At 45.1% G+C, this 12,283-nt stretch overlaps 1 protein-coding gene across 5 annotated transcripts in view; it reads left to right on the plus strand.

Annotated features, from left to right (window-relative positions):
• Nucleotides 1-12,283, plus strand: part of AGBL3 (AGBL carboxypeptidase 3) — a 141,845-nt gene that overhangs the window by 84,557 nt on the left and 45,005 nt on the right. The window lies entirely within an intron of this gene.

Here is a 12,283-nt window from a genome sequence, read left to right on the forward strand (position 1 = left end):
TCACAGATAGAAGTGGTGTAAAGGGAGGAGAGAAGGGGACCAAGGAGGATACTAATGGGAAGGAAAAGAGACGGAGGGCCTGATTTAGAGAAGGACGTCAATGCGATCGCAGCTGCGAAAATATGCTAATGGTTCCAAAGCATACCCGAGCATAGGAACACCCACCGCTGCCTTCTCCCATGCGTCGCTTACCTGCGTAACTATGGGTAACATCGACGCAAATTGAGCAGCCATCTTGGCCTTGCGGCAGGTTTGACCAGCCGCAAACACTGCAGCTCCCCTGACACGCAGAGCGCTCTCATGCTGCATATCGCTATGGCTAATTTTTACACGCCTATGTAACCCGCATTTAAATGGTCAGACACGCCTGCGTTTTTCTGATCACCCCCCGGTACCTCCCCCCAAACGCTGACTACAATGTCACTCACTTTGCGTTTGTGTCCTCTGTGCAGGCGTAATCGCAAAACAATCGTAGCGCACACTCAGTGCAGGTTACACGCATGGTAAACGGTCAATCTGTGTAAAAATCGCTATTGCGTCCATCTCTGAATCGGGCCCAGCGAAGGAGCAGGTGGGACACAATATACGCAGTACAGTACGTATACTGTGGGGAATATTCAATCAGCCACAGACTGACACGCGTGGTCTGTCCCCCCAGGTAATAGCTCGAAGCTATTCAACTACAGCCCCGAGGCGGCAGATACGCTAAATTCTGCTCGCATCTGCGCACATCAACCGGTGACTAAATGAATCTGCCCCTATGTAGCTGAGGGTAGAGTCAGCCATTATAGCTATAAAGTGGCTCTTCTCTATGTCCTACAAATTGGGTGAAAGACAGATATTATATTGGGCATATTAAGAACGCTTTCTTCACAATTACGGACTAACCGATATCTCCATAACGACGTACCGGGAAATTTAGCATATAGCGTATATCAGTTCATTGTTTTTAATTGCCGTTTCATACACAGCACCTTGCATTTTGCAGGACAAGTCCACTTTTCTCCCCCAATACCTTGTACAGATTTCCGTTGATGCCCATTTCTTCTGGGTTCTAGAAATTACCAACCGGCTTCTAAATTCTTCCAGCTGATTCTTAAAAAAAAAATGTGAGCCTTTGATCCTGAGGAGCCTATTTATTAATATTTACCAAAAACTCCAGAAAACGTTACATTCCTCATCGCCGCACCTCGCAGCCCTTTGGAACGATTTTACGGGGTAAAATTTATCTTGCCCCCGATGCCATTGGAGTCCTTCCCAGTGAAGTAAAAATGTAAGGCGATCGCCCAAAGGCTGCAATGGGCTAACGCCCCCTGAGCTTAGTAAATTGGGCTTTTACGCAGTCCCCATATATAGGTTATAAGGGACCGTGGACCTCATTCAGAGCCGCTCGCAAAATGTGTGCACTCGCTCTGAATGAGGGCGGCCGCATCTAAAAAATGATCTGGCCTCCTGGCCGCTCGCTAGGCTGTGGGTTACCACCCACAGCCTTAACGAGCGGCCAGGATGATGGTCGCGACGAGACCCTTGTGTTAAGGTCTCTTCTGCCGCAAGCCCCAGAGAGCTTCTGGCTCTAATAGAGCCGGAAGCTCTCCCACTGACATGACTGGTGATGTCAGTGGGGCCGCCCACAAACTGCAAGCGTTCGCTTGGGAACGCCTCCGTTTGTGAAACCACCCCCCCCGCCACGCCTACAAAACGGGGCAAGCTGTTGATCAACATCGACAGCCGCCCCTTTTGTAGTGAGCCCCGGAGCGAGAGAATTTTTCTCTCGCTCCGGGGCTTGCGCTCGAGCAGTGCTACCGCTGCGCATGCGCACAGCCAAACATCGACCCGCTTGCGAGCGATCAGGAGCTTGCGAGCGGGTCTGAATGAGACCCTGTGTTTGCAAAAATGCACCAGTCCCCCGAAAACAGCCGTTCCTGGAGCATCGACAGAATTTTTGCCTTTTAATGAATAGGGCACGTCATAAAAAAAAAAAGACATAGACTTTGACATTACACTGTCAGGAGAGGGGCACAGGCTAAGAATTAAATTGGGCTGACAGATATAAATGTCCTCCTGCCGCCCATCACAATTATAGCATCACGTTCCCTGACTTGCTAACTTTGTGTGTCTGGGTAAGCATTACTGAGAACGCCCATGCTGAGTGAGGGCTGGAGATTCATCCTGGGAATTACCTAGAATTTATTCCTGTACCGTTTCCCTGTAAGAGATCTAACTGGTTGCACTGTAATCCCACTAGTAGAGATTTGGGGGGAGATCAATTCTTTGACGGTCAACCTTATTGTTCCCAGAAGAGCTGACCATTAATTAATCCACAGTGAGAAACTTATTGCACAAAGCGAAGTGACCATTTACGTAGAAACCCACCTTCATTATTACGCCCAATCTTTAAAGCACACTTAGCAGCTTTTTTAGAACCCCTTCCGGCAAGAGTCCTACAAGGGGCAGCCCTGGGCAGGCGCCGTGGTCCCGCATAGCATCACCGCGGGGCTTGGCTGGCACCATTCGCTGTGTATTGTGTCATCCGAGCCACCAACTTCAGTCAGGGAGTGGGCGGCAGTGAGAGACTGACTAACTGTGTCTGGAGGTCGGGAGCTCTCCCCCTAAATGTAGACCTTCCGGGGGGAGTTGGCATGTATGGTCTAAAAGACACATTGTCAGCGCTAAAACCTGAATAAGAAAATGGCACGTAGAAGACGTGGGTTAGGTGGTCGACCGTGTGGACCACAGGAATTGGTATGATATACCGTCGGCCGCATGGCCGGCGGTTCGATTCCCGTCAGCGTCAGCCCGACAGGAGCAGAGTGCGACGGCGGAAGCCCGACAGCGCTGGAAATCCCGATCGTGGATAGGTAAGTATCCACTAACCTAACCCCCCTAACCCTCCTTAGGGGTGCCTAACCCTAACTTCCCCCCCCAAGTGCCTAACCCTAACCATCCCCTTCCCCGCTGCCTAAACCTAAGTCCCCCGGGGGGGTGCCTAACCCTGACCCTCCCTCCCCCTAGCCTAACCCTCCCAGGGGGGTGCCTGACCCTAAGTCCCCCCCGGGAGCCCTAACCCTCCCCCCCCCGCGGCTGTCCGCTCGCGGCGCCCGGCATCACTACGATCGTGATGCCGCTCTCCCGGCGTCGGGGAAATGCGGGCGTCTACATCCAGTCGCCTGGCATTTCACCCTTGCCGGGATATGACAGTCGGGAAGCCGGCTGCCGGTATATAGGCAGTCGGCTTCCCGATTGCTTCCCGGACCACATAACCCCGTCATCCTAAATACATGTCTACAGAATGATTGTCGACCTAATGACCGTGTCAGACTTTTTACTGCTGACATTCAGAACCAGTCGACCTAGTGAATGTTGACCGTTCTACTGTTACATGATATGCTGTAATCCCATTGTTGTCCATCAGACCTTCACTTTCATAATGTAACTTGCACCAGACCAATAAAAGCTATTTACGGTTTGGTTGCAGTAATGTGTTACGTGTTTGCAGATTGGAGTAATAACCGTCAGTGTCGCTGGTATTAGGAGATACTAGGTGCAATGTAGAGGTGTAATCAGCTGTGTACCTGGGCTGTGTCTGTGACTGTAGTGATGGACACTAGTAGCCACCTTCAGTTCAACATTCAGAAGTATTCCCAGTAACTGGGGTAGAGGCCTCAGAAGTATGTTTATAGTATGGTTAGTTATAGTATAGTAATAGTATGGTTAGTTAGTTATAGTATACTGATAGCATGGTTAGCTATAGTATAGTAATAGTATGGTTAGTTATAGTATGCTTATAGTATGGTTAGTTATATTATAGCAATAGTATGGTTAGTTATAGTATGCTTATAGTATGGTTAGTTATAGTATGCTTATAGTATGGTTAGTTATAGTATAGTAATAGTATGGTTAGTTATAGTATGCTTATAGTATGGTTAGCTATAGTATAGTAATAGTATGGTTAGTTATAGTATAGTAATAGTATGGTTAGTTATAGTATGCTTATAGTATGGTTAGTTATAGCATAGCAATAGTATGGTTAGTTATAGTATAGTAATAGTATGGTTAGATATAGTATAGTAATAGTATGATTAGTTATAGTATAGTAATAGTATGGTTAGTTATAGTATAGTAATAGTATGATTAGTTATAGTATAGTAATAGTATGATTAGTTATAGTATTAGTATAGTTAGTTATAGTATGCTTATAGTATGGTTAGTTATAGTAATAGTATGGTTAGTTATAGTATAGCAATAGTATGATTAGTTATAGTATAGTAATAGTATGGTTAGATATAGTATAGTAATAGTGTGGTTAGATATAGTATAGTAATAGTATGGTTAGTTATAGTATGCTTATAGTATGGTTAGTTATATTATAGTAATAGTATGGTTAGTTATAGTATGCTTATAGTATGGTTAGTTATAGTATAGTAATAGTATGGTTAGTTATAGTATGCTTATAGTATGGTTAGCTATAGTATAGTAATAGTATGGTTAGTTATAGCATAGCAATAGTATGGTTAGTTATAGTATAGTAATAGTATGGTTAGATATAGTATAGTAATAGTATGATTAGTTATAGTATAGTAATAGTATGGTTAGTTATAGTATAGTAATAGTATAGTTAGATATAGTATAGTAATAGTATGATTAGTTATAGTAATAGTATAGTTAGTTATAGTATGCTTATAGTATGGTTAGTTATAGTATAGTAATAGTATGGTTAGTTATAGTATAGCAATAGTATGGTTAGTTATAGTATAGTAATAGTATGGTTAGATATAGTATAGTAATAGTGTGGTTAGTTATAGTATGCTTATAGTATGGTTAGTTATAGTATGCTTATAGTATGGTTAGTTATAGTATGCTTCTAGTATGGTTAGTTATAGTATAGTAATAGTATGGTTAGTTATAGTATGCTTATAGTATGGTTAGCTATAGTATAGTAATAGTATGGTTAGTTATAGTATAGCAATAGTATGGTTAGTTATAGTATAGTAATAGTATGGTTAGATATAGTATAGTAATAGTATGATTAGTTATAGTATAGTAATAGTATGGTTAGTTATAGTATAGTAATAGTATGGTTAGATATAGTATAGTAATAGTATGATTAGTTATAGTAATAGTATAGTTAGTTATAGTATGCTTATAGTATGGTTAGTTATAGTATAGTAATAGTATGGTTAGTTATAGTATAGCAATAGTATGGTTAGTTATAGTATAGTAATAGTATGGTTAGATATAGTATAGTAATAGTGTGGTTAGTTATAGTATGCTTATAGTATGGTTAGTTATAGTATAGTAATAGTATGGTTAGTTATAGTATAGTATGTTAATATTAAAATGAACCTCTATATACCCCTGCCTGTACCTTCTAAAATCCTTCCTATAAACCTCTAAGGATGACGCTAATTTGCGTACGCAGTCATACAATAAATAGAGACTCCAGACTCAGAACATGTGGTTCCAAAGCACAAAGTATTATTCAAGTAAAAGGACAGTCAGTTACACCCTATGATCTGTGTACAATTTAGCGCAAAGGAATTATACAGACCCCAAGTACAGTATACATACGCAGCGCCTCTGGACCAGATCCCGGCATTCAGAAAGAAAACCTCCGTCTATCAGCATTCAGCAAGAAGACTAAAGACCCAGTGTTTGAGCACACATGTTTATACCCCCCCCCCCCAGAATAGACAGGACAATAGAGAAGTTTCTTGCTTATGCCATTGGTTCCCAGGGGAGAAGCATATGTTACAGTGCATTTAACAGGCTAGTTCAAATAGACTCGCCCAGCCTCTAACAACTGAGGGTCTTTTCCCTCCCGCCTCCCATGCTGCATCCTAAGAGTAGTTCCTAAAATATACATTTTGTTGCTTGTAGGCTCTGCGATCCATAACTCGAGAATGCATGATGCGATCTCCACACCGATAGTACCGGAATTCTGTAAAAAGAGTACGCATCAGTACAAGACCAAACACGACTTGTTTAGCATGTATAATACCTTAGTTATCAAATATCTTTATTTTTCAGCATTTAAACTAACTGAACCAACTTAAATCATACACTTTAAAGCTTATTAAACCTTATGTGTGAATATGTAATGTGTGAGTATTCGGGGTTTGATATAAAGACGTATTAATGTGTGTATGAAGATGGGTGCACTTTAGCAGTGTGACATGCTGAGCCAGATAGTTCCACATGCCCTCTGTCAGCAGGCCCCCACCTTTCCTGTGTTCAAAGGAAACTGTGTTATCATCTCAAGCTGTGAAGTTGGGGCCATCCTGTCTGTGTGTGGGGCTAAGACCTGTTTAGGATTCAGACAAATCCAATTGTGTAGATCAATGCCTGGATTATATTACAATTGCCACAACTATACTTTGTCTGCATCCAGGGATTCCCAATTTGTATGTAAAAATACCCATTGTCTATTCTATTTACTTTTACTCAGGAAGCTTGTTCTTCCAGTTGTCCTTGGTAGATTAACAAAAACATTGCCATTTGTTCTTAGCTCCTGAGTTGTAACTTAAAGTGACGCTGGTCACAAAATGGCGTCTTGCAGATTCTTGTTTCTAAAATGGAGTCTAGCTGCCATTTGCAAGATGGCGTCGCACACGCTTCAATTTTAAACTGATCTTGTCCAGTTTTGACAAGTAATAGTATGGTTAGTTATATTATAGTAATAGTATGGTTAGATATAGTATAGTAATAGTATGGTTAGGTATAGTATAGTAATAGTATGGTTAGTTATAGTAATAGTATGGTTAGTTATAGTAATAGTATGGTTAGTTATAGTATGCTTATAGTATGGTTAGTTATAGTATAGTAATAGTATGGTAATAGTGAAATATGTCCTGGTATTTGATGAGGGACTGCACACAGAATAAATGCCAGATTTCCAGAGAATGGCGGCAGAGGGGACACAAATATGACGTGATTCACTGAGCATCGCTTCACCACGACAACCCCCTCATATCGCCCATTTAATGAAGTGTGTGAGGGCCAATGGAGGGTTGTGCAACCAATAGCGACGCCCAGGGCGCAAGCCTGCAGGGCAGCACCACCTGTTCCCCTGTGGCATCCTTCTTCGGTCGGTGGGGTGCTTGGAATGGCACCCTGCAGACTGGAGAGGCGCTCAGCGTTAGAACGTGCCTGGCGTCCAGCTACCTAGCTGCTCCTGAGCAGGACCCGGAGCCATCTTTGTGACCTCCTGCTGTCACACGCTCTGAAGTCAGGGTGGCGGTTGGGACCCCGAAAATTAGGAAGTCTCCTGGATGTTCCAAGATGCCCTGTCGCTGTACTAGTTCTGTTTTCCCCCTCAGTAAAATGTATCAATCTCATGATCTCTCTGACACCGCTGGTTAAACAGCAATATATTCTCAGTGCTTGTCCTGGGAGATCATCACTAAAGCACGCGAGTAACCGCACCCACCTGCGTTATTCAGGGGCCAGGAGATACTCTCTATCTATAGTTTCTTGTTCACATGCAACTTTTCCCTTAGCGTGCTTCAGATGTTCGACAATAGAATTCACATTTTTCAGAACTTTATGCACATAATAAAAGATAATAATCATCATTATTATAATAATACCCGCTGGCACCAAAGAGACTTCATCTCTGCCCATGTTCCTTCCACTTGAACAGCATAAATCTTTCCATACAGGGGCTGATTACCTTTAATGGTTTGTCTGCCGCTGTCAGTCACTCGGAAGTCCGCCAGGCATTTATCGCAGCAAAGCTTGTTTCATCTGATAATGTCTTCGTAATAAAAAAGTGTTTTCTTTCCTCTGTCTCTAAACTGTGTGCACATTGCACCCCCTAGTGGTCCGTATCATTACTGCCGCTACTTGGCCAATTTAAACTTTTTCACTCTCAAGACAGCTTTCAATTCAATGTGAATTCTACTTTAAAAAAAAAATTAAAAATGGATGTACAAATTAATGATTTACTCAAGTGCCTTATTGCTCTGTGTCGTTTTGCATTCTTGATGAAGCCGTGAAACCAGCACAGTGAACAAGGCTTTAATCGCTTCAGTCTGCCAGTCATACATTGAAAGCCCCAGCGCCAGTATAATTAGACACACAGAATGGAAATAAACCATATTTTTTTAAACACCATGTAGGAGTTATTTATACATATGGATAGCAGGAACGCAGGGAGTTTTTTTTAGACTAAGGCCCGTATTCAATTAGTTTTGCACCCGCAATACTTTTCGCATGCCGGCCTTTTCGCCTATATATTGTGTATTTTAGCTGCGAAAACTTATCGTGCGCGCCCCCGCTATTCACCGTATTTAATTCCAAAACACGCGAAAACGCAACACAGCAAATGAAAACCCTCCGAAAAGTGCTGTCAGAATTGGGGAAATCAGCCTGACACCCCCTAAAAGATGCACTAACATTGGGGATCAATGTACATGCCCCCGAATAGCCCTAATAAAGCTATTTGGGGTACTTAAAGTGTGTCAATGTCTTCTAATTAGCGACTTTGCTCTAGTGGTGAAGAATAGCATTAAGCAGTTTTTTTTGTTACATAAGTCGTCCTCTCAAATTTGGGGTTCTTGAAAATGGGGGCAAGCATGGTTTAAAGTCGCTAAAGTAAAGATTAAAAAAACGTGAAAATCACACCTGCAATCCAAAAAACACCTCACCCATACTTACAGACCCCCCAACAGTCTATTTTGCTACTTATTTAGTTTGTACCCCCACTTTGCACTTTTTCACCCCCTTTTTCAAAGTAATTTTTTGGTGTTCCTCTATGTTTTTTTAGGTTTTTTTTATGCAGCTGTCCTTTTGGGGGGCTGTCCTAAGGTCGCAGAGCGCTTTTCCCACCTTTGTACCCCAAAATAGGGATTTTGCACCTTTTTTGACACCTATTCATAAGCGAATCTTTTTCGCATATTACATTGCATTGCGTTTTCGCAATTGAATACGGAGATAAGTTTTCCGCCTGGTGAAAAAGTCGCAATCGGCGGTACTTTTTTGCAGATTCCGACTTTTCGCAGCTACAGTAATTGAATATGGTCCAAAATTGGATCTGTTTGACAATTTCGGCTATTGGTGACTGGTGGCTGCCACGAGAATACGACATAGTTCTGCACTGAGTGGGCAAATTATTATGACCACCAGGCGATTTGATACAAGGTACCTATTCCGCAGATAATGATGTTTGACTCTGTATATGAATGGAAAGGTGAGGGTATGCAGTGAGTAATTACGTGCATCACTCATGAAATAATGGGTAAACGACGCGATCTGACCGACTTGAACGTGGAATGATTATTGGTGCTCCCAGCTGCTGTACCAGCTTCAGCAAAACGGGCGCACTGGTGAATTGTTCGGGCAGCAGTTATTACCGTGTACACAGAGTGGGGTCTGAGCGCAAGGCTTGTGGTCGTAAACAACCCCTGGATGCTGGAGTGGAACGGAGAGGGGCCAGACTCGCTCAGTCCCACATCTGAGCAGCAGTGCATCTGATTACGGTAATACTGAATCAGCGACCGATACAGTTGGCCTCTCAATGACCAATACGCCGCACATCGCATCGTATGTGCTACAGAAGCAGAAGGCTTGTCCATACGCCATTACTACCTGATGCAGATAGGGGGAGACACCTCCGGTTTGCTCAGGGACACAAGAATTGGACAGTAAATGATTGGAAGCAGGTTATGTGGTCTGCCACATGCAGATTGTAGGTTGAGGATATGGAGGTAACGGCAGGAAAGCGTGGGTCCTTCTTGCACCGCCACGACTCATCAGGCTGTTATGGAGATGCAGTTCATGACATTTGCACCATATTAAGGGCAAAAAGTGACTAACCTGGTGGTCATAATAATTTGCGCACTCAATGTAAAAAACTATTAAAATGATATAGATAGTAATGGGTGTGATACAGGAGACCGGCAGTCGAGATGCCGGCGGTCAAAAGACTGACAGCGGCATCCCGATAGGGACTCCGTAAGTAACCTAACCCCCTCCATCCTTCACCCCCTAACCCTAACACCCTCCCTTCCTGCATCCTAACCCCCCCCCCATCGCAGCCTAACCCTCCCCATTAGTGCCTAAGCCTAACCCTCCCCCCATGGTGCCCAAACTTAATCTAACCCTCCCCTTTTAGTGCCTAATCCTAACTCCTCCCCTGCCCGCAGCCTGACTTTAACTTCCCCAGGTGGTGCCTAAACCTAAGCCCCTCCCCCCCTCTTGCGGTGTAACCTGGTGGTCATAATAATTGTGCACTCAATGTAAAAAACAATTAAAATGATATAGTAATGGGTGTGATACGGGAGAACGGTGGTCAGGATGTCGGCGGTCAGACTGACTGCGGCATCTCGATGCTGAGAACCTCGTCAGGGGCTCCGTGTGTATCTTAACCCTCCCCCCTTCACCCCCTCACCCTCCCTTCCTGCATCCTAACCCTCCCCGTTAGTGCCAAAGCCTAACCCTCCCCGGTAGTGCCTAAACTTAACCCTCCCCCTAGTGCCTAGCCCTCCCTGTTAGTGCCTAAACCTAACCCCCCTCATTAGTGCCTAAACCTAACCCTCCCCGTTAGTGCCTGAACCTAAACCCTCCCCATTAGTGCCTCAACCTAACCCTCCCCATTAGTGCCTAAACCTAACCCTCCCCGTTAGTGCCTAAACCTAACCCTCCCCATTAGTGCCTAAACCTAACCCTCCCCCCTAGGTGCCTAAACCTAACCCTCCCCGTTAGTGCCTAAACCTAACCCTCCCCCCTTGGTGCCTAAACCTAACCCTCCCCGTTAGTGCCTAAACCTAACCTCCCCCGTTAGTGCCTGAACCGAACCCTCCCCCCTTGGTGCCTAAACCTAACCCTCCCCGTTAGTGCCTAAACCTAACCTCCCCCGTTAGTGCCTGAACCGAACCCTTCCCCCTTGGTGCCTAAACCTAACCCTCCCCGTTAGTGCCTGAGCCGAACCCTCCCCCCTTGGTGCCTAAACCTAACCCTCCCCGTTAGTGCCTGAACCGAACCCTCCCCCCTTGGTGCCTAAACCTAACTCTCCCCGTTAGTGCCTCAACCTAACCTCCCCCGTTGGTGCCTGAACCTAACCCTCCCCGTTAGTGCCTGAACCTAACCCTCCCCATTAGTGCCTGAACCTAACCCTCCCCGTTAGTGCCTGAACCAAACCTCCCCCCTTGGTGCCTAAACCTAACCCTCCACGTTACTCCCCCTACTGCCTAAACCTAACCCTCCCCATTAGTTCCTGAACCAAACCTCCCCCGTTGGTGCCTGAACCTAACCCTCCCCCTACTGCCTAAACCTAACCCTCCCCCTACTGCCTAAATCTAACCCTCCCCGTTAGTGCCTGAACCTAACCCTCCCCGTTAGTGCCTGAACCTAACCCTCCCCCTACTGCCTAAACCTAACCCTCCCCATTAGTGCCTGAACCTAACCCTCCCCATTAGTGCCTGAACCTAACCCTCTCCATTAGTGCCTGAACCTAACCCTCCCCATTAGTGCCTGAACCTAACCCTCCCCATTAGTGCCTGAACCTAACCCTCCCCATTAGTGCCTGAACCTAACCCTCCCCGTTAGTGCCTGAACCTAACCCTCCCCGTTAGTGCCTGAACCTATCCCCCCCCCATTAGTGCCTGAACCTAACCCTCCCCATTAGTGCCTGATCCTAACCCTCCCCATTAGTGCCTGATCCTAACCCTCCCCGTTAGTGCCTGAACCTAACCCTCCCCGTTAGTGCCTGAACCTAACCCTCCCCATTAGTGCCTGAACCTAACCCTCCCCGTTAGTGCCTAAACCTAACCTCCCCCCTTGGTGTCTAAACCTAAGCTCCTGCGCGGCGTAAATCTAACCCAGCCTGCTATACTTGCGTTCGGGATTCCGGTTGACGGGATTCCGGCGTCGGCATCATAAGTGATGTCGGGATTTCGGTGGCGGTATTCTGGACGGGATTCCGGCACCGGTATTCTGCCCGCGGGTCGGGGTTTCCCGCGCCAGGACTTTGACAGCTGGCATCCCGAAGGCCGGCATCTTACCTACATCCCATAGTAATAGCTGATGTAAAATAAATAGCTGTAATCTGCATTTGTGGTACCAGGGCAGCTTATTTCCTATGTGAAATTTAACTTGACATGCGCCAATGTCTGAAAGCAAATCAGCACATGTGACCTCTGGGCAAAGACACATCAGCCCAACTCACTGTATGTGACAACGTACTGATCTATTCTATCCGGCCTCAGTCCAGGTTACGGTCCTTTCACGTTCTGCAATGCTCAGCCAGTAGCAATATGTACTTATTACCGAGTCAGCTTTAAATGCA

This window comes from Taudactylus pleione, unplaced genomic scaffold (genome assembly GCF_031769625.1).
Source record: "Taudactylus pleione unplaced genomic scaffold, aTauple2 ptg000903l, whole genome shotgun sequence".
Lineage (NCBI taxonomy): Eukaryota > Metazoa > Chordata > Amphibia > Anura > Myobatrachidae > Taudactylus > Taudactylus pleione.